Source organism: Saccopteryx bilineata, chromosome 5, assembly GCF_036850765.1.
Source record: "Saccopteryx bilineata isolate mSacBil1 chromosome 5, mSacBil1_pri_phased_curated, whole genome shotgun sequence".
In the NCBI taxonomy this organism is placed as follows: Eukaryota; Metazoa; Chordata; class Mammalia; order Chiroptera; family Emballonuridae; genus Saccopteryx; species Saccopteryx bilineata.
The window spans coordinates 133,041,307-133,063,094 of record NC_089494.1 but is presented as its reverse complement, the minus strand read 5'-3'; the positions used below and the strand labels follow the sequence as shown (position 1 = coordinate 133,063,094).

Here is a 21,788-nt window from a genome sequence, read left to right as displayed (position 1 = left end):
GACGGCTTCTATATTCATTTAAGTCCTCATAACAGAGCAGAACAGGATTGGGCTGAGAGCTGGGACTATCCCGCTGAAGAAATGAAGCTGCAAGGTGGCATCAGTCAGCATCCTTTGTGTCCTTGTTCTCTGCCAGCCTAATGATTTTAGCTTTCAGTCCAAAGTCCTCTATCTTGTCTACAGAAAACAGGAAATACACTGTCACATGCCTTGAGGAAAGTCAAATTCTCTGTCTCACTTCTCTCCCCCTTCCCTGACTGCCTGTCTAATAAGCTTGTCCAAAGTGGAAATTAAAGTGTTTGGACTTGACCTACCTGTAGTGAACTCTGATTTCTGTTTATATTCCAAAATTCACCTTCTCCTGGAACAAGTCATCTAAATCCCACCTGTCAACGTTAAAGACCACCTTAAAAAAAGGGTTTTACATCTTTTTATATGACATTAGAAAGTGCCATTTGTTAAACACATTAGTGTTCTCCAACTTTTTATTTGATCTTTTGTCCTTTTTAACCTGGGTAATTTTCAGACTATGGATTGACCCAAAGAAATATCATTATGCCTAATTTACATATCCAATATAAGAGTAATCAAAATTTATTATTCTAAGAAATGTATGGTTTTCCAACTTGGTTCTGACAAAGACATGAGTACACACACACACACACACACACACAGAGCTAAGGAATAATACATTTTTTCGTATGTATTTTTTTTTTTTACAGGAACAGAGAGAGAGTCAGAGAGAGGGATAGATAGGGACAGACAGACAGGAACGGAGAGAGATGAGAAGCATCAATCATCAGTTTTTTTCGTTGGGACTCCTTAGTTGTTCATTGATTGCTTTCTCATATGTGCCTTGACTGTGGGCCTTCAGCAGACTGAGTAACCCCTTGCTTGAGCCAGCGACCTTGGGTCCGAGCTGGTGAGCTTTTTTTTTTTGCTCAAACCAGATGAGCCTGCGCTCAAGCTGGTGACCTCGGGGTCTTGAACCTGCGTCATCCATATCCCAGTCTGACGCTCTATCTGCTGCGCCACCGCCTGGTCAGGTTTTCGTATGTATTTTTATATGATGTCTCCTCCCTCATTTTTCTGCAAGACTTTTTTTTTTGTCCTCCTTCCCCTCCTGGTTTCCACATCTGCTTCAAACCTTCGTTGAAATCACTGTACCGACCTGAGGAGTTCTCTACTCCGGACAGACCTCTCACACATGGCTTTGGTTTTATGGGCTGCAGAGTAAGCCAGCTCTTCCTTAATTTCCTTCCCTCAAGATCAGAGGATAGTATCCGCCTATTCCTGTTCCTATTGTCTAAGGACTTTACTATTACAATGTTGCCAGAATCCATCCTGAAAATCGAGGTGAGATTTTGTTTGTTTTGATTTGGGTTCTGAGTGATGGCACTTCTGCCTGATCCTTGCAAATATATTGTGATTATTATGCAAAGTTCCATGGCTGAGATGGGCAATTCTGAGCTTTTGTTGTTTGGTTTGGTTTTTCTGGTTTTACAAAGTAAATACCAACTATAGTAATGCTAAGAGGGAAAAAAAGAAAGAAAAAGAAACAGTCTGCTAAGGGTTAATGTGTCTCTAGCTCTTAACGGTGTGTGTGGGGGGGGGGGGGGGGGGGATCCAGCTTAGTGTGAACAAGAAGCAGAAAATACCCATCTGGGTTGATTTGGACAATGCTGTTTGCACATCCCTGACCTTCAGCTGTTAGGTAGCTGGCTTATCCTCTAGCTAAAGAGGCTGTCTCGCCCTGAAGCACTTGCTCGCTTTATCTTTGTGGAATGGCGGGTGCCTGTAGAGCCCAGCCCTGGGATAAACTCTGAGACTGCGGTGCCAGCATGGAGAGCAGGACAGCAGCACATTCCAAGGGAAGCCCTGGGGTTATCTCGGGTCCCATATGTCATACTGCCAATTTCAGCAGAGCTTGACCTCGGGCTGAACTCCACTTTGCCAGGCGACAAAGAACTAGGCCAAGCAGCTGGACCAAGCTCAGGCCATCCCAGCCAAGCAGGAGCCACCTAAACAAACCTATAGCCTGTTCTCCAGAGAACTCTCTGGTTGTTTTGAAATAGGGTCATGGTTTAGTGCCTAGACTTCTGCCATGAAGGGCTCAAGTTGTGTTGGTACACTTGAGTACCAGAGGTGCCCTAAACTAACTGTCCACACTCACCAGGAGTGACTCACGCTTTCCTCGCACCACCACAGAGACCCAGCCGGAGAGGGCAATGATCCCAATTTACGAGTGGCAAATGGAAATCTAACTCTTTCTCTTCCCTTGTGGAGGAAAACGTGTCTGGGTGTAGATTCCAATTTTGATGTTCTAGCCTGACCTGTGGTGGCATAATGGATAAAATATCAACCCTAAACACTGAGGTCACTGGTTCAAAACCCTGTGCTTGCCCAGTCAAGGCATATATGGAAGTGAAGGGACCTCCCCTTCTATTTCTCTCTTGCTCTCTCTGTCTTCTCTCTAAAGTGTTAATAAGATTAAATAAAATAAAAAAGTAGTATTCAAGTCTGAAATCCTAAAATTATAACCACTCATATCTCAAGACAGGTACTGTCTTGAGCACGTTGCACCCAACAACATGTTAACACACATTAGCTCGCTTATACTCAGAACAACCCTCCAGGCCCACTCCTCAAAGGCACGCCATGAGAAGTCCATTCCCAGCTTGGGAAAGCACACTCCCAGCCAACAAGCAAAGGTGGCAGGGAATGATCCTGGCGGTTCTGAATGCAGGGTCTGCAGCCTCACATCTGTCTGTACAACCACAGGTCACAGTGCAGAAGGGAACTGGGCTCAGGATCCTGGACCATGTGGGCTGGAGAAGTCCAGGCATTTCCAAATCTTTAAGTCAGAGGACTGGAAGGACCATAACAAAAAAGACCAGAGCCAGCATCCTCAACAGAGTTCAGACCAGACTAAAAGGGTCTAAAAGGTGGTGTTTCCCCTGTCTCCCCTCCTAGCCATCTCATTGCCAACCTTAGCCTTCTGACAGGATTTAACTGCAAAGGCATTCCCATTTAGAGGCTTGGCCCTAATTATGTTGAATTCCTGGTGACCATCAATCCAGGCCCCTCTAACCAGAGAAACCAGCCCTTTCAGGGTAAAGAATGCTCTCATTCTTTGCTATTGTCTACCTGTCCAGCTGTGATGCACCCACCAGGCTCCCTCTCTGCAGTATGTTATGCCCACCCTGTCTGGTAACTCTAGCAGCCGAGACGTGCATTAGTTGGCACTTCTCACATCTTCTCTACAAAGAAAGCCAATGTTTATGAGGTGACCTTGATCCCCTGCAAAGTTCAGTCAGTCCTCATTGCCCATCAAAAATTCAATTTCTACCTGACCAGGTAGTGGTGCAGTGGATAGAGCGTCAGACTAGGACACGGAGGACCCAGGTTCAAAACCCCGAGGTCGCCAGCTTGAGCGCAGGCTTGTCTGGTTTGAACAAGGCTCACCAGCTTGAGCTTAAGGTTGGTGGCTTGAACAAGGGGTCACTCGGTCTGCTGTAGCCCCCCAGTCAAGACACATATGAGAAAGCTGTCAATGAACAACTAAGGTGCCACGACAAAGAATTGATGCTTCTCATTTCTCTCCCTTCCTATCTGTCTGTCCCTATCTCTATCTGTCCCTCCTCTCTCTGTCTCTTTCTGTCTCTAACACACACACACACACACACACACACACACACACACACACACACATAATTCAGTTTCCAATGTAATTTTTTTTTCTTTTTGGTCATGGCATTTATTATACTTTGGTTCTTCAAAAATGGGTGTCCTACATGACAAACCAAATACAGTTGTCCACTTAATATCTTAACTACTCCCCTGCAAAATGCTCACCCTTTTAGTAGAAATAGGAAATAGCCCCTGTTCAGGTGGTTAGGCATGCCAGGATCTGCATATCAAAGGCGAGGAGAGTGATCCGACTTCCCGAGTCAGTCAGCTTCAGTACTCTAATGGACAGTGTCTTAAACAGAACTTCTCAGGCTTGAAGGTGCACACGTGCAAGTGACCTGAGGGTCTTGTTGAAACGCAGGTTCTGATGCAGCATGTCTGGACGGGGGTTGGGGGGTGACCCGAGACTGCCTTCCTAACAAGGCCCTGGGTGATGTGAACTGACTACACTTGAAGGAGCAGGACCTTAAGAGCCTACTTGATCTTGAGAATATATGCCCCTGACCCGTGTTGCACAAATTGATACAACACAGAACCTCTGAGGATGTGTTTCCTATTAGTGACACCCCTAGGGAGAAATGAAACTCTCCCTGGGTTCAGGGGGTAGGAGGGTTTTGGATCTTGATTGTTTTATTTATTTATTTATTTTTACCAAGTTCTTTCCTGTTACTCAGAAAACATTTCTTATTTGAATGTTTTCTGTCTTAATAGAAGCATCTCTACCGCAAAGGAGCACCTTGACTCTGAGTTGAGGCAGAATAAGACTTTTCCAAGGTGCTGTGGTTTGGTTATTTCATGTCTCTGCATATGGGTTATAGGACCATGCTGAACTGCGCTGAAACGAACGTCCACTCTATTAAAATTGGAACAACGACTGTAACAAGCACTTGAAGCTTTTTTGAGGAGACCCACCTCCTCTAACCCCAAATGGCCAACAAAGCGAGATGCAATAGAGCAGGGAGGTGACACCCTGGGCTGTGCAGGAACAGAGACCCTCCCCCCTTCACATTCTAGTCCCAGAAACCACAACAGTTGTCCTGTTGGGCAAATGACCCAACCTGAGCTTCCTTCCTCATAAAACAAGGCAGCGTATCATGAGGAGGAGAGCATGGGGAGAGATGGCTAGACATAGATATTGACACTTTTACACTTCACCGTCACGCCAGTGACCAGTGACAAGCCTTTGGCAGGCCTCCTCAGGATGTCCTGGCACCAAAGGTTGTTGACCTCGCAGGAGGAGAATCTGACCTTGATGTCCTGCAGAAAGCTCCTTCATAGTAAGAAAGCAGATGCTCACTCATGCAATCAGGTGACAGAATTGGATTTCTTCTGTGGGGCATCTCCACCCCACTGACAGGTGACATACGATCACAAGGTTGTATTGGCTGAATTTGACAAAAACTCAGTGCTGAATGCACTGCATAGGAAAAACGTGCTTGGAAAGAACCTTTTAAATTGCGGGGGAGAGGCGGTTTGGGTCCTGGCTGGTGGATAGAGTGTTGGCCCAGCATGTGGACATCCCGGGTTCAATTCCAGTCAGATCCTAACTGAAGACTCTCAATCCAGGCTCCCTGTCAGTGCCAAACACTAGCCTGTTCTGAGTGCCTGTGGCAGGGGCACGTCACCATGGTCACCCTGTGAGGAGAGCAGAGGGGGACTATCCAGGACCAGTTGTACAGTTTGAATTCTGGAGGGAGATGCTTGAATTACACAAGCCTGAGAATTTTAAAATTGAAAAGAACATTAAGAAAATCATCATTATTTCAAAAACTACAGTAAAAAATAAGAATAATGAATCCTTACTGAAGACTGACTGTAGGCTCTTTAATCTCCACAATAATCCCACGAGGCAGATGTAATAATGCTTATTGCACAGGTGCTAAAACTGAGACTGGGACTGATGAAGTCACTTGTCCAAGATCACTCAGCTTGTAAGTAATGCAAACCCCAGGTTTGTTTGATTCCGTACTTGTCCCCCTAACTCTGCTTGGGAAAGGCTTCCCACCACGACCCACTGAGCCGTTTTCTCTTCAGGTACACACCAATGTCTGGGATTACCATCTGTGTCATCTGACTCAGAGTTCTGTTCCTATGACAATAAGATGACCACACCTTAACTCAAACTTAATGTCACAGGCTCCCAGCCCTTAGTCTTGAATTTGAGTACAATTATAATAATAAAAAAGGTGTATTATCTCACAAAGCATTTATAAGTGAATGTATAGAAATAGTACATAAGTCTATGACAACACAAACAAAAGGCTTCATGCTACCAATTCCTTTGTGACTGGGCATGTCAGATTTCCCATGTGCCTGAGGTTTTTGGATATGCTACCCAACACTACATACATAATGTCTCAATGACACAGCAGTTTTCATAGCTGTCCCCACACAGAGGCTGTGTCTACCTAACTTCAAACAAATAATTAGCATTTTTTTTAAGCCAATGAATCAGTAGTTTGATGTAGTATATGATAAAGACCTTCCTGACACTGAAAAATCTTCTGAATAAGATGGACTGGCTTTTTGCGATGTAAAAACTATAGCAATGTGAAGTTCTATCTTAGGAACTAAATTCCCAGACTTGTGAACTAGCTACTTATTTGTCCAGGCTGGTAAAAGGATGGAAGTTTTATGGGCTGGAGATAGGAGCAGTTAGGAAAAGGAATAGTAAGAGCAATGGTGGGATTCAAATAATTTAACAACCAGTTTACTACTGTAATGACCATTTTAAGTATATAAAAAAAGGATATACCAAAAGGCAGTTTATTATCTCATGCATTTAATACCTAAATAAGAACAATAAAAGAGGTACACAAAATTAGATTATAAGAAAGAGTTTTAAAATATTAATGAAAAAATATTAAATAATACCTGCCCAATTCAATAAAACTGTTATTTAAGATATTCTCCAGGTTCGATTCCCAGTCAGGGAACACAAGAGAAGCTCCCATCTGCTTCTCCACCCTCTAACTTCTCTTCTCTCTGTCTCTCTCTTCCCCACCCGCAGCCAAGGCTCCAGTGTGGAGGAAAGTTGGCCCGGGCACTGAGGATGGCTCCATGTCCTCCACCACAGGTGCTAGAATGGCTCAGGTTACAACAGAGCAATGCCCCAGAAGGGCAGAGCATCTCCCCCTAATGGACATGCTGGGTGAATCAAGGTCAGGTGCAGGCAGTAGTCTGTCTCTCTGCCTCCCCGCTTCTCACTTCAGAAAAAAGTTTAAAAAAATAATTAACTAATTTAAAAAAGGATATTTCCATATTGCTTCTTGATTGGCATCCTCACTTGCAATTATTTTTCCTCCTATGGACATTACCGTGAGAGCTTAGAATACGCTATTGTGCAGGTGAATGTTAAAAAAGAATAAGGAATATAATTGTGATTTCCACATTGGGTGGCTGCCTAGGTGCTCACCTTAGAGAGAACCCTGATTACAAGTGCCATTTTAACAACCAGTTCACTGAACTCAACAAAAAATTAGGTATCGGTTCTCCCAAACAGTGCAAACTGGCTGAATCCCATCACTGCCTAAGAGATTATCTGAATTGGTCAGAAATCCAGAATAAGAATTGTTGACCAACATACCATACCAGCACATTTCCTGCTGGGTGTCCTAAAGCTACTGGAATATCTTGACAGTTACTTTAGCAGCACTTGGGGGTCTGGGGCAAAGGGATAGGGAACGGGATTGGCAAAGAGTCTTTATCTGCTCTTTCAAAAGCCCTTCATCTTTTTCCTTCTCGGAACTGAAGTTTCTTCAGACTGATGGGGTCTAATTAAATTTCTTCCTTAACAATAGTGTTCCTTCAGCTCTGCTATTATCTGCCCCCAAACCTGGCTGACTTAACATTTCATTTCAAAGGACCCAGCTGGTCTGTGTGTCCCTGCAGACCCTGCCAGCACCAAGCCACAGCGACATCATAGATTTATATATGTCCCTCAGTGAGAAGTCAAGCTATGGGGTTTATACTCAGTATAATACTAGAGTCCAAAATGTTTAGAATGTCAGAATAGGGCCAAGGCTGTTGACAGTGTCTAATTCAGAACTTTCAAGCTGCTTTATGGCTGCTTTATGGTCCGTGGGCCATTTGGTACTGGTCCACAGAGAAAGAATAAATAACTTACATTATTTCCATTTTATTTATATTTAAGTCTGACCAATGTTTTATTTTTAAAAAATGACCAGATTCCCTCTGTTCCATCTGTCTAAGACTTACTCTTGACGCTTGTCTCGGTCACGTGATACATCTATCCGTCCCACCCTAAAGGCTGGTCCATGAAAATATTTTCTGACATTAAACAGGTCCGTGGCCCAAAAAAGGTTGGGGACCACTGAAATAGGGGAAGGACATTTTCATGGGAACTGTCTCTTGATTCTCAGGTCCCTGAGGTTCTTCTAAACCCTGACAACTCCACAGATTACTGTTTGAAACTCTCTAATAATGCGAACTTGAAACTCAAAGAATACCTAAACTAACCAAGAACCAGGAGCACATTAGTGTCAGAGTCTACATAGTGTCTACCGTATTTCCCCATGTATAAGATTCACCTTTTTTGGAAAAAGTCTAAAAAACGGGTGCATCTTATACAGTGGTTGTGGCTTTTCAAATGCCATAGATGGAACTCAGAACGAGTCAATATGTGAAGACTGATTCCTCATCAGACACAGATGAGGACAAGCTAATGGATGGGAGTTTTGACAGTGATGAGGAGTTGTATGAATTTTATGATGACTAAAACTTGAGTTCAATAACTTTGTGATACATTTTTTTTTTCAAATTTCAGGCCCCCAAATTAAGGTGCACCTTATACATGGGGAGATACGGTATTTAACTTCTAACTCTCTTGAAGAAATGCTCATTTCTGTTCAAGGCCAGGACTGCTTATTTTAGCTACTTAGCAACCTCTAAGTCAACACAGTACTCAAGGATGCCATTGAATTACCCTGAGGCCTTGAGGCCCTGACTGGTCCTTTATGACCAAGCTATTATGTTGCAAACTAGTTGTTACACTCTGGTGCTCAAGATATAATTCATTCACTGGGACAATGAAACAAAACCAAGCTTTGCTAGATAGGTTACGTGATAGATACATTTGAGCTATATTAGAACATGTAGAAACTGAAATACCTTACTGTCTGCGGACAGAGCTCCCTGCTTGAATAGGAGGGTCACCTGCCATGCTATTTGCCACGGCAAGCATGGAATTCAGGAGGGGTGGACATGCTGGCTGCAGAGGCTGGCCTTTGTTAGCACTTTGAGGAGGAATAAAGGCCATTTATGGCAAATAGTAATAGCAGTGGCTGAAACACCACAACAACCCCCTGGAGACCGGACAGTGGTGGAAGACCACTATACAACAGGGCTCTGAAATACAGAGGGTTGTGTGTATTCATTCTTTTACAAGGGCCCCGCACAGAGGGTATTATCTGAATATCCTGAATACACCCATAACCAATTCCGAATCATGACAGTGACTTCATTAAAACTTTAAAGCTTGACAACCAATGTCCAAAGTCTTTATGGCTTAAGACAGGGGTCCCCAAACTTTTTACACAGGGGGCCAGTTCACTGTCCCTCAGACCGTTGGAGGGCCAGACTATAAAAAAAAAACTATGAACAAATCCCTATGCACACTGTACAAATCTTATTTTAAAGTAAAAAAACAAAACGGGAACAAATACAATATTTAAAATAAAGAACAAGTAAATTTAAATCAACAAACTGACCAGTATTTCAATGGGAACTATGCTCCTCTCACTGACCACCAATGAAAGAGGTGCCCCTTCCGGAAGTGTGGTGGAGGCCGGATAAATGGCCTCAGGGGGCCGCATGAGGCCCATGGGCCGTAGTTTGGGGACCCCTGGCTTAAGAAGATGATGCAATAGAAGTCTGTGCATGAACATAGTGTCTGCTATGCCCTCGGTCAGGTGTGACACCTGAGGGTGTGGCCCAGAGAAGGAGCTGAGTCAGGTAATCCCTGGGGAGTGTGGACTCCGTCTCAGAAAGCTAAAGGTGGGTCCTCCGCACTAGGTTTGGCAGGACCTGTAGGAGCTTGTGCAGGTGCTCAGCAGGGAGGCCACGGCTGTGCTAACAAAAACGGCCACAGACATTGGCTTGTGTAATTCTTAAGTCTGCAGTAAATAACAGTGGCTCTGTCTGCATTGTCAGGCCCCAAGAGAAAACAGCCAGCCAAGGTTCCAAGTCTTCAACTTGCCCTGATGACCTTTCTTTCCAAACTTAAGGAAGTTTTTGCACTAAGAAGATCAGGTCCACCCTCTCTGAAGCAGATTCAGTCTTCTGGACAGGAAATTGGGAATTCTCTAAGGACATTTTGAGAAAATTGAACATAGATCCTTTTATTAGTGAATGCACAGACTGCCATGAGCCCACAGCCCTCACATTCATTAGAATCACTTCAGGGAGAGAAAATTAATGATAATTCTAAATGCATAATGACTTGCTGGAGACCTACAGGCTCCAGTCTGATGGGCTGACTAGAGGCCTGCCCCAAGGTAATGAGAAGTGCTGCCTGCGTTCTGCCCCTGGTCTTTGTTCAGGCTTCAAAGTGAAGGCTGCAGTGTTGGTGGAGACGGCTTCACACCTTCCTGCTCATGGCAAGTGGTTCACGTTGGGATCATGGGTCCCAGTGTTGTATTCGATCACTACAAAGAGGAACTCCTTGCTTTCAATATTTGTTCCTAGTTTAAACATCAAATCTCACAGAACCCTAGAAGCATATTACACGAATCATAAAATAACGTTATTGTGCCAAAAAAAAAAAAAGACTTAAACAAGGGTGCAGCCTTCTTGTTAGGGCATTTAGCTCCACAGCCTGCCACACATGGAAACCGGTTATACCCGGCCAGGGCTGCACGTGAACTTGGTGATTTGCATTTTCCAGAACATGAATTTCACTACAGTTACCCAGCAAAACAGTTTGAAATGGCCTTACTATGTACTGCCTTTCTCTTCAGTGCTGACCTTGGGAGGGATTGTTTACATTCACTTCTGTACACCTAGAGCTTATCTAAGTGGTTGTCATGTTAGACTCTTAAGTAAATTTTAAGACAGGAATTCTTGCTTTGGTGTACATGACTGATATCAGAGTTCATTCTTGAAATCAGAGAGGGAAGAAAGAGATGCCTGGGGCTCACTGGGCACCTGAATTGGGGGCAGGAGCTCTGTGAAGTTGGATGTTGTTTAAGAGAGCAGCGGAGACAGGTGGAAGGCTCATGTTTCTGTCAACATGGTCCTCACTAAGATGTTTCATCACAAAGAAAAGACCTTGGGAACAATAAAGTCACATCCTAGACCACTTGAGCAAAAGTATGTTGCTAGAGCTGGTTGACTTATCCTGGCCACCCTTCCTGGTTCTACTGGCTTGGACCTGGGCTTTGCCATTCAATGTTCATCTCTAACTACTTTTGTCTGTATTCCTGTCATTGAAGTGAATGCAAGTTTATAATGGGCCTGAGTTTTCTGTGCTGAGATCAAAGGCAAGCCCGCTGGGAGATGGGAGAGGGTGGGGAGGTGGGCAAGGGACAGGCTGGCTCTGTACTTCCACCGCCCATGGCAGGTTTAGGCTGGCTGAGGCACTGTGAAGCCCACTAGTTCTTCAGGAGGTGTGGCCTCAGCTTGCTCAGGGCCACTCTTGATAAGCCTCAGGGTTTGGTATTGCCTCAAGATTTTGCCCATGTATTCTTTCCAAGATCCAGGGACATCTGAAGTATGAGAACCAGCATGTTGCAAATAAGGAAGGAGACAGGAGCAGTGGATTGCTAAGTTTCTCATGGTGGAGTCTGTTGGAGACCGAATAAGCCAACAGGGTATTTTGCAATCTGGATATCTAGGGGACAGAGGTGTTGGGCCCAACCCCCCACCTCACCTGCCTAGTTAACAAAGAGCTATGCTTGATTCTCGCTCTTCCCACCCATCTTCTCCGGAATAGACTGGAAGCTAGTTTCTTATTGGTGTAAAGTTTGATTGAATGGTATGGTGGGAGTTGTCTTTGAGTTGCCTTGGAAGTTTAATTGAATTGCTAATGGACCACGTTTTTCCTGGAAATAAAGACAGAGTGCTTCTGGGGGCAGCCATTGTGGTGGCTCAGGAACAGTAGAGACTGTTCGCTGTGCCAGCCTCCCAAACCCATCTGTATGTATATATCTTTAAGTCTCAGTCTATCATTAATTCAATTTCATACCTTTTCCCACTCAAGACCCCGAAATAGACTCGTCATGGCTGAACCATGACAGTTGGTGCCCAACATGGGGCGAGAAAAGGAAAACAGAGGTAATGAAAGCCCCCAGAGGTGTGTACACAAAGTAAATTTAAAGCTTTGAAAGAGTGAAACATTTAAGTAGAGTTTAAGGGGTGTTGGGCAGATAAAATATGCTCACTTTGTTAAAGATGGCACTGCCCATGTGGAAGCCCATCACCCAGGTGATATAATATTAGTTCCTCTTCTTGCTGGGGATGGGCGAGGATGGCTCTGTGGCCTCTGCTTCAGGCACTAGAATGGCTCTGATTGCGGCAGAGCGATGCCCCAGATGGGCAGAGCATCGCCCCCTGGTGGGCGTGCTGGGTGGATCCCGGTTGGACGCATGCGGGAATTTGTCTGACTGCCTCCCCATTTCCAACTTCAGAAAAATACAAAAAAAAAAAAGTTTTTAAAAGGAAGAGAGATCACGTTGTTCTGGGAGAAGAGTGATTACATTCTAGGAGGAGCCCATGCTGTAGGAGAACAGAGATAGGCCAGGTAGAGGAGGCCAGGAGAAGCAGCCAAGATGGTGGAGTGCTGAGGGAGAAGCCAGTCTGTGCAGAGTTCGTGCAGAGAGAAGGAGATGGGGAACAGAGGTGAATGAGGCTAGTGAGCTAGAAACCTTTGATTCTAGGAAACTCAAATAAGTCAGTAGCTTTGTGAGCACTGAATGAGTGGGCTTTGGCGCCCAGTGTGTGTTTTTACTTGCCCACAGGGTGCAAGCTAGGATTAAAGGTAATGACCCACCAGTTCTTGACTCCATTGTTTCATTACCATCTGTCCGAATCTAATGCAAACCTGCATGGGTCAGGCTGCTGTGATGGTGGCTGTGGCTATTGGCTTTTCAGGGGGAAAGTATAATAATAAGTAATTTGGGAGTAAATAAATATGGGAATGCTAGGATCAAAAATAAGGAATCTTTTTGTAGAAATGTTTCCATATGAGGACGAATCACTGTCTGAAGAGTATCAGGGTGAGCCAGAAATGGAGGCATGTGAATATGAAAACAACTCATATTCTGAGGATGATGTGGGGGATAAAAATTTCGCAGCTATGGCTGCCTCAACCATGGGGCCTTCACCACCCTTGGCTCTTTGTTACATTCAACCCTCTGCTCCTCCGTTCCCTTACCGGGCTGATTCCAGAGTCTATAGCTCAAAATCTGGGAAATCCCCACTCCAACAATCTATAGACCAGGCTCGAAATATAAGGGAAACAATAAATGACTTTGCCTGTTTTCCTGTTGTAGAAAGACAGAACGATAAGGGGAAACTAGTGAGAAGGCTTGAACCTATATCTTTTAAAACTCTGAAAGAACTTAAACTTTCTTGTGCTCAGTATGGGCCTACTGCCCCTTTTACACTTGGTTTATTAGATACTATTAGTGCAAGGGCTCTTCCGCCAAATGACTGGAAGGTGACTGACTGCTCGTGCCTGTCTCTCTGGGGGTGATTATTTGCTGTGGAAGTCAGAAAAGGCTGTGGAGCAAGATGAGAAAAATCAGCAAGAGGAGGTTGCTGTTACTGTAGATATGTTAACTGGAGAAGGACAATATGCCCCTATGGCGGCTCAATTAGAGTATCAACTAATTACTTATGATATAACTAATTAGATAGCCACAAAGGCATGGAAATGCCTGCCTACTCCAGGGGCAAAAACGGAAGAATTTAGTAAAATAAGACAAGGTGCAGATGAGCGATTTCAAGAATTTGTTTCACGGCTAATTCAAGCAGTCGAAAGAATGGTAGAGGATAAAAATGTAAGAAAGATTTTAGTAAAGCAATTAGCTTTATGAAAATGCTAATTCAGTTTCTCAAGCTGCACTTCAGCCTCACAGCAAGAAGGGAGATACAGAGGACTACATCAGAACATGCGCCGATGTTAGGACTTCATCCAGGCAAGGTCTTGCTTTTGCCACAGCGCTTAAGGCGAGATTTCCAGGGTGATACTTTGATAAAAGGCGGAACAAATGAAAAAAGGAAGGTCAGGAAAGTACTGCTGCTCATGGACCTTGTTTCCAATGTGGGGGTGTGGGACATTTTGCTAAAAGTTGTCCTCCTCCCTCTGGAGGTCAGTCTCAGCCTCCCCTTCAAGGACAGCCAGCTCCCAAAACTCCGGACCTCTGCCCATGTTGTAGGAAAGGGAAACATTGGGCAAGTAAGTGTAAATCTAAATATACTACCAAAGGCCAGGGAAACGGACAATGGGGCCCTCCCCGGCCCCATCAAACAATAGGGGCGATGTGAGTGTTTCCTCAGCAAATTCTGATTCCAGCAGGCCAAACATGCCCAACTATCCCGGGCAACAACAGGCGGTGCAGGACTGGACCTCAGTCCCACCTCCCACTGCGTATTAACTCCAGAGATGGGACCTCAAGCTATACCCACTGGAATTTTTGGGCCACTTCCCAGTAACACAGTAGGACTCTTATTAGGCAAAAGTAGTTTAACTGTAAGAGAATTTTTTGTTCTTCCTGGAGTAATAGACTCGGATTATACAGGGGAAATTAAAGTAATGGCTCACACTCTGAGGAATATAGTCACTATCTCCCCTGACATGAAAATTGCTCAATTAATCTTTTACCTCCTTTAAGACAAGGCCAAACCCTGCAAAAGGGACCCTGAGAGAATCAAAGATTTGGCTCCATTGATGCTGCCTATTGGATTCAAAAAATAGGTCAAGAACGCCCTGAAATGGAACTAATAATACAAGTGCGTAAATTTAAAGGACTTTTAGATACTGGAACAGATGTATCTGTTGTTGCTAAGCTACATTGGTTTCATTCCTGGCCCACTCATGCAGCAGCCACAGAATTACAAGGTATAGGGCAGAGCAAATCCCCTCAACAAAGCTCTAGTATTTTTGCAAAGGGAAGATAAAGAAGGTCATTCTGGAGTTTTCCAGCTTTATGTGCTCCATGGACTGCCAGTTAATTTGAGGGGTAGAGATGTTTTGAGAAATGTGGGAGCATTGCTTGTCAGTCCTAATGGTTTAGTCAGTACTCAAATGCTTGATCAGGGATTTTTGCCCACTAAGGCACTAGGGAAATAACAGTGGGGAATTCTCACCTGCATAGAAGTGGCACCCAATAACAAAAGGCGTGGATTAGGATATCAAAATTTAGCATAGGGGCCTTGGTAGCTCCTGCTACCCCAATTATGCATTATGCAGACCCAATTACTTGGAAATCAGATAATCCTCTATGGGTAGACCAATGGCCCCTTTCTCAGGAGAAACTTAGGGCAGCTGCTCAATTGGTACAAGAGCAGTTACAGCTTGGGCACATTGAACCTTCTAATAGCCCATGGCATACACCTATATTTGTTATTAAAAAGAAATCAGGAAACTGGAGGCTATTACAAGATTTGAGAGCAATAAATAAGACTATGGAAATTATGGGTCCTCTCCAGCTAGGACTCCCTTCTCCTACTGCCATTCCATGGAATTTTCACCATGTGGTTATTGACTTGAAGGATTGCTTTTTTACTATTCCTTTAAGCCCTCATGATTGCAAGCGTTTTGCATTCAGTGTTCCTTCACTTAATTTCCAGGCTCCCATGGAGCGATACTAGTGGAGAGTTTTGCCTCAAGGTATGGCTAACAGTCCAACCTTGTGCCAAAAATATGTTGCTCAAGCTATCTCTCCAGTAGGAAGGCAGCACCCTAAGGTGTACATAATTCATTATATGGATGATATTGCTCCTCCAGATAAAGATACTGTGATGACCATTTTGCAACAACTAGAATATTCTTTGAAAGAATCAGGACTTTATATAGCTCCTGAAAAGGTACAGCAATCTTAGCCTTTCTCTTATTTAAGACAAATTATTGAGGGACAACAAATTCATCCACAAAAATTAGAAATCAGGATGGATCATTTGTAAACTTTAAATGATTTCCAGAAATTATTAGGAGATATGAATTGGCTTAGACCTTCCTTGAAATTAACTACCAGGGAACTGAAGCCACCTTTTGATATTCTTAGAGGTTCAGCTGAACCAGCATCTCCTTGGCTACTTACAGCTGCGGGACAGCAAGCTTTACAGCTTGTAGAAAAGGCCTTGCAGCAAGCACAAGTAAAACGCATAAATCCTGAAGAATCAATTGTTTTACTAATTTGTCCTCAAGTTACACTCCAATGGGACTATTGTGGCAAGCTTCAGGTCCTATTGAATGGATTCATTTAGCTGTTACTCCTAAGAAAGTCTTATCTCAGTATTTTGATCTTGTCTTGTCCTTGATTATCAAGGAGTGTAGGCGACTCTTACAGCTTATAGGTTTTGAGCCTCAAATTATTGTTGTTCCTTTTTCAAAAGATCAACAACAATGGCTTTGGAAACTTCCACAAAATGGCAAATTGTTTTTGGACATTTTACAGGCTAAATTGATTCTCATTACCCAGCTGATAAAATAGTTCAATTTTTATTAATTACTACATTTGTCTTTCCTAAGACAATAGTTAATGAGCCTATTCCTGAAGCACCTACAGTCTTTACTGATGGGTCCAGCTCAGGAATAGCAGGCTTAATAATCGATGGACAAGTTCATACTGAAACAGTCGCCTTAAAATCAGGTCAAAGAGTAGAATTACATGCCATTATCATGGCTTTTCAGCATTTGCCATGTTCCTCCTTTAATCTATATACAGACAGCAGATATTTACTTATGGTTGTTTCCACTATGGACACTGCTGTCTTAGGGACAACTGCTGATGAGGAACTGTTTCAACAATTTCTCCTTCTTCAAAGACTTGTATGTCAACATAGAGCTCCATGTTTTATAGGACATATTCGAGCTCACTCCATGCTCCCTGGAGCTTTAGCACAAGGGAATGCCCTTGTTGATCAAACTACCCAAAAGAAAATTATTGGAGCATCCATTAGAGATCAAGCAATTCAGTCTCATACTATTCATCACCAGAACGCTGCAGCCCTGTGTAAACAGTTTCAACTTTCTCAGGAAGCAGCACATCAGATTGTTAAATCCTGTCTGAGGTGTCCTATACTACAATCTGTCCCTTCATTTGGAGTTAACCCTCGAGGACTCCTACTGGGACAACTTTGGCAAATGGATGTTATTCATATACCTTCATTTGGCAAACAGTCCTTTGTCCATGTTACAGTGGATACTTATTCTGGATTTATAGTAGCCTCTGCCAGAAGAGAAGAGGCTGCTAAGCATGTTATATCTCATTGTCTGTATGTATTTTCTATTATTGGTCTTTCTAAAATTATTAAAACTGACAATGCTCCTGCATATGTAGGAAAAGCATTTACTACATTTTGTCAGACTTTTGGACTTGACCTAAAGACAGGAATTCCTTACAATCCCCAGAGTCAAGGCATTGTAGAGTGTGCACATCAAACACTTAAAAATCAATTAGAAAAAATAAAACAGGAATTATACCCTTGAACTCCTACAAATCTTATTTGTCATGCCCTTTTTACTTTAAATTTTTTGAATACTGATGTACAGGGTCATTCAGCAGCTTAGAGACTCTGGAATCCTACAGGAAGAGCCTTCCCTGAAGTGCAATGGAGGGACCACTCACCAGAATCTGGCAAGGGCCAGACCCTGTTCTCTTATGGGGCTGAGGATATGTGTGTGTGTGTTTCCTAGGTCTGCTGAGGCTCCCTGGTGGGTTCTTGAACAATTGGTGAGACACCATGATTCTGGATGAGAGACTCACTTCACAAGACAATTGTATAAGGCTTATTTTATTATGCTCTCATCCCTTTCTCTGTCAAACCTGTTACTCAGCTAATAATGCTGTTTTGTTTTTTTCCAATTAGCTACAGATATATGGAAAAAGTTTGTATAGGTGGATAAGGACCCTCAAACCACTCAGTGAGACCCGAGCATGACTTTTTTTTTTTTTTTAATATTTATTTATTTATTTCAGAGACAGAGCGAGAATCAGAAAGAGGAATAGATAGGGACAGACAGACAGGAACGGAGAGAGATGAGAAGCATCAATCATCAGTTTTTCGTTGCGACACCTTAGTTGTTCATTGATTGCTTTCTCATATGTGCCTTGACCGTGGGCCTTCAGCAGACTGAGTAACCCCTTGCTGGAGTCAGCAACCTTGGATCCAAGCTGGTGAGCTTTGCTCAAACCAGATGAGCCCGCGCTCAAGCTGGCGACCTCGGGGTCTCGAACCTGGGTTCTCTGCATCCCAGTCCGACGCTCTAGCCACTGCGCCACCGCCTGGTCAGGCCTGAGCATGACTTTTAAGGTCTATAATAACCAAAAGAGGAACAGAAAGGCAAACAGAGCCCAAAGAGATCAGGCAAAATACCAGCTCTTGGCATATGCCCTTAAAGGCTCCAATGCCCTGAAGGGGCCTCATAAGCCTCCATCAGGGCCCTGCTTCAAGAGTGGAAAGAAAGGTCATTAAGCTAAAGCCTGCCTGACTTCTTGGCCCCCACCAGAGACATGCCTTTGCTGTGGGAAAAAGGAACACTGGAAGGTAAGCTGCCCCCTTGCTCCTCTAAGGGAAGGTTCAGTCTCTTCCAGCCCTGCTCCAGCCACCTGTGACCTAACCTTGCCCAGCCTGTTGGGACTTGCCACTGAAGGCTAAAGGTGCTCAGGGCCATTGGCCCCATCTCATGTCACTGTGGACGTATCTAGGGTATTTCTTCCAAGTAGCAGGTAAACTAATCTAATTTCTTATGAACTTGAGGGCCATTTACTATGCCTTGCCTGAATATTTGGGTTTTTATTCATCCCTCGAAAATCTGTTGTGGGTGTTGATAATCTTATTTTCCACTGCCTTGTTTAATATATAGTGTCTCCTTTATTCCTCTTGCCTCAAAGCCCCATGCCTATTTTAGCCTGGGACCTGTTCTAATTTAGATGAACTTACTTTTTCCACCCAGCATAGTGTATCCCAAGGTTCTCTTCTCCATCTCACAGCTGCAGAGCTCCAGGGAAAGGCCCCCTGGGTTCATCTCTCCAGTTTAAAGAAAACAGACATTCTGTCTCCATACATGCTGCAGATGGCTTTTCTAGTCTACCTGAATCATTGCCAGCTAGAAACAGTGGTCATTGAGACTTGAACTCTAGCTGCAAAGCATGGAAATGAGACCACAACTCCAGTACCTTGTGGACTTTTTCTGAATGTGTGTGACTCCTGCTCCTTGGGACAGTTCTCAGACTGAAGTGGGATTAGGTTGCATTTACAAATAATATGAAGTGGTGATGGTGTCAACATGAACTTGGTAAAATTACATGAACATGTGAAGGACATTTAAGACTGTAAGAATTTCATTTTAGGTCTTGCTGTATTAGTTAAGACTTTGCTTTATAATCTAATAGGCTTTAATCACTTCATTGTATTAGTACACTTGTTATAGTATTGGCTATTTTAATTTTGTTGTTTATTTAATATTTTTTCTATTCTGCCTCCAAATTGGAACATGGGAATTCAGATGAGTATAAATCACAGCACACAAATTGAAGTTTTAAAAAGCATAAAAGGGGAATCTGTTGGAGACCAAATAAGCCAACAAGGTATTTTGCAATCTGGATATCTAGGGGACAGAAGTGTTGGACCCAACCCCCCACCTCACCTGCCTAGTTAACAAAGAGCTATGCTTGATTCTCAGTCGTCCTGCCCATCTTCTCTAGAAGAGACTGGAAGCTAGTTTCTTATTGGTGTAAAGTTTGATTGAATGGTATGGTGGGAGTTGTCTTTGAGTTGCCTTGGAAACTTAATTAAATTGCTAATGGATCACGTTTTTCCTGAGTGTGTGTGACTCCTGCTCCTTGGGACAGTTCTCAGACTGAAGTGGGATTGGGTTGCATTTACAAATAATATGAAGCGGTGATGGTGTCAACATGGACTTGGTGAAATTACATTATAAAGATGGATGTGCTTCTGGGGGCAGCCATTGTGGTGGCTCAGGAACAGTAGAGACTGTTCGCTGTGCCATCCTCCCAAACCTATCTGTATGTATATATCTTTAAGTCTCAGTCTATCATTAATTCAATTTCATACCTTTTCCCACTCAAGACCCTGGAATAGACTCATTGCGGCTGGACCGCAACAGGAGTCCAATGGCCAGATGCCTGAGAAGTCAGCCCCTGTCTTTGACCTTGGCTGTGGGAAAGTGTCTGGAAGAGTACAAGCAGAGCTTGTCTGTCTTCTCTTGAGGACAAGGGAACAGAGCACCTTTTGCAAGGGCAGCTTGCTCTAGGCACCATGCTCCTGGCTGTGCTGCATCTCTTTTTTCATTTAGAGCCTCAGGTACCATGGTGCATGGATCTTTCCACCCCAGTGATAGGAGGAAAGACACACACATGCTATGTGATGTTCATACTTTAATGTTTACATGCACATAGGACCTCATAGAAAGAGAACAAAGTTCCAAAGAAGAGGTTAAAATTGTGGGCTCAGCTACCATTTTAACAAAGGGAAATAAATTATGGAGAAATGACAAGACAAAGGAAGAGGGGTTTGGGCTTCTAGAGATGGTAAAATGTGAGAAGGCAAATACATGAGAGAATTGAAAAGTGGCAAGGGTTAGTTAGTTAGTTGTGTACATGTAGTCTCATCTCAGGACCTTTTTTGTCTCTGGTAATAAAGGCATTCTTCCCTTCCTGGTATAAAGGTGAGGGATACCTTCACAGGGAACATTTGCACCTTGCTTCAAGGCAGATAGTGGAAGGACAGAATGCTTTCCTTCTGTGTCTGTTTTTTTCTCAATTGCCTTTGACCCTCCTTTCCTCCCCCAAATCCTTATTCCATAATGGTGTATGCTGTGGTGTCATAACTAATCCCTTTCACTACCAAGTCTTTCAAGCTGTCTGATAGGGAACACGAGTGTGCTGGCTAGTTCACGAGCATAAATGGAGTATGTGGGCACATGGATGAGGATGAAAGTAGACACTCAAAGGTGAAAGTCATACTATTAAAAAGGTAGCTATGTGCACACCACAGCACCTGCATTCTTTAAAAATAAAATGCATTTAAAATTTTTTGTTGATGTTTAATTTTTTTTTTCTTAAGTGAGAAGAGGGGATATAGAAAGGCTTCTGCTTGAGTCCTGACAGGGATCTACCTAGCAACCCCTGTCTGGGGCTGATGCTCTGTCTATTTTGCGATGATGCTCACAACTGAGCTATTTTTAGTGTCGGAGGCAGAGGCTTCAGGGAGCCATTCTCCGTGTCCAGGGCCAACACACTTTAATCAATTGAGCCATGGCTGCAGGAGGGGGAAAGAGAGAGAAGAAGGGAAGGGAGAGGGGGAAAGGGAGAGGGGGAAAGCAGATGCTTACCCCTCTGGTGTGTCCTGACTGGGAATTGAACCCTGGACATCCACACACCGGGTTGATGCATTACCACTGAGCCAGCTGGCCAGGACCTAATGTTAACTACAGGTTGATAGTGTCAGAAGTGAATTCAAATGTAAAATGCCCAACTAGTGTCAGAGAATTGCTCGCTAGTGTGGGGAGACCCGCCACATTGAAATTGGGTGCAGAGTCATTTTACACATTTGCAGCTGAGTAGTTTAATCAACCTGTTTCTTACCAGTAGAATTAGGGGTTACAACAGTGGCCTCCCATGTTGTCCTCTCTGTATTTTTATGCCAAGCTGACAATATTCCTTCCGAAGTAACTTTTTAGTTAGACAAGAGCTGCACTTACAGATTTTTCTGAAAAATCCCTTTGGGCTTCTGCTGAGGTGGCTGAAATTTCCTAGAGGATCTGTGGTTTTATTGGGATCTGTGAGGCATACCCTTAATCTCTTCAAAAGGTTCTTTGTGTGGCTAAATGCTCTGACCTTTGGATCTTTTTGAAAATTTAAAGATTATAGAGTCACACCCTCTACTTTTTC

At 43.6% G+C, this 21,788-nt stretch overlaps 1 long non-coding RNA gene across 1 annotated transcript in view; it reads left to right on the top strand.

Moving 5' to 3' along the window:
• Positions 1-1,145: 1,145 nt before the first annotated feature.
• The window catches only part of LOC136306254 (uncharacterized), a 34,962-nt gene continuing 14,319 nt past the window's right edge, over positions 1,146-21,788 (top strand). Inside the window, exon 1 of the long non-coding RNA XR_010725622.1 lies at positions 1,146-1,356. This is a non-coding gene — a long non-coding RNA (uncharacterized lncRNA). The remainder of the gene's footprint in view (positions 1,357-21,788) is intronic.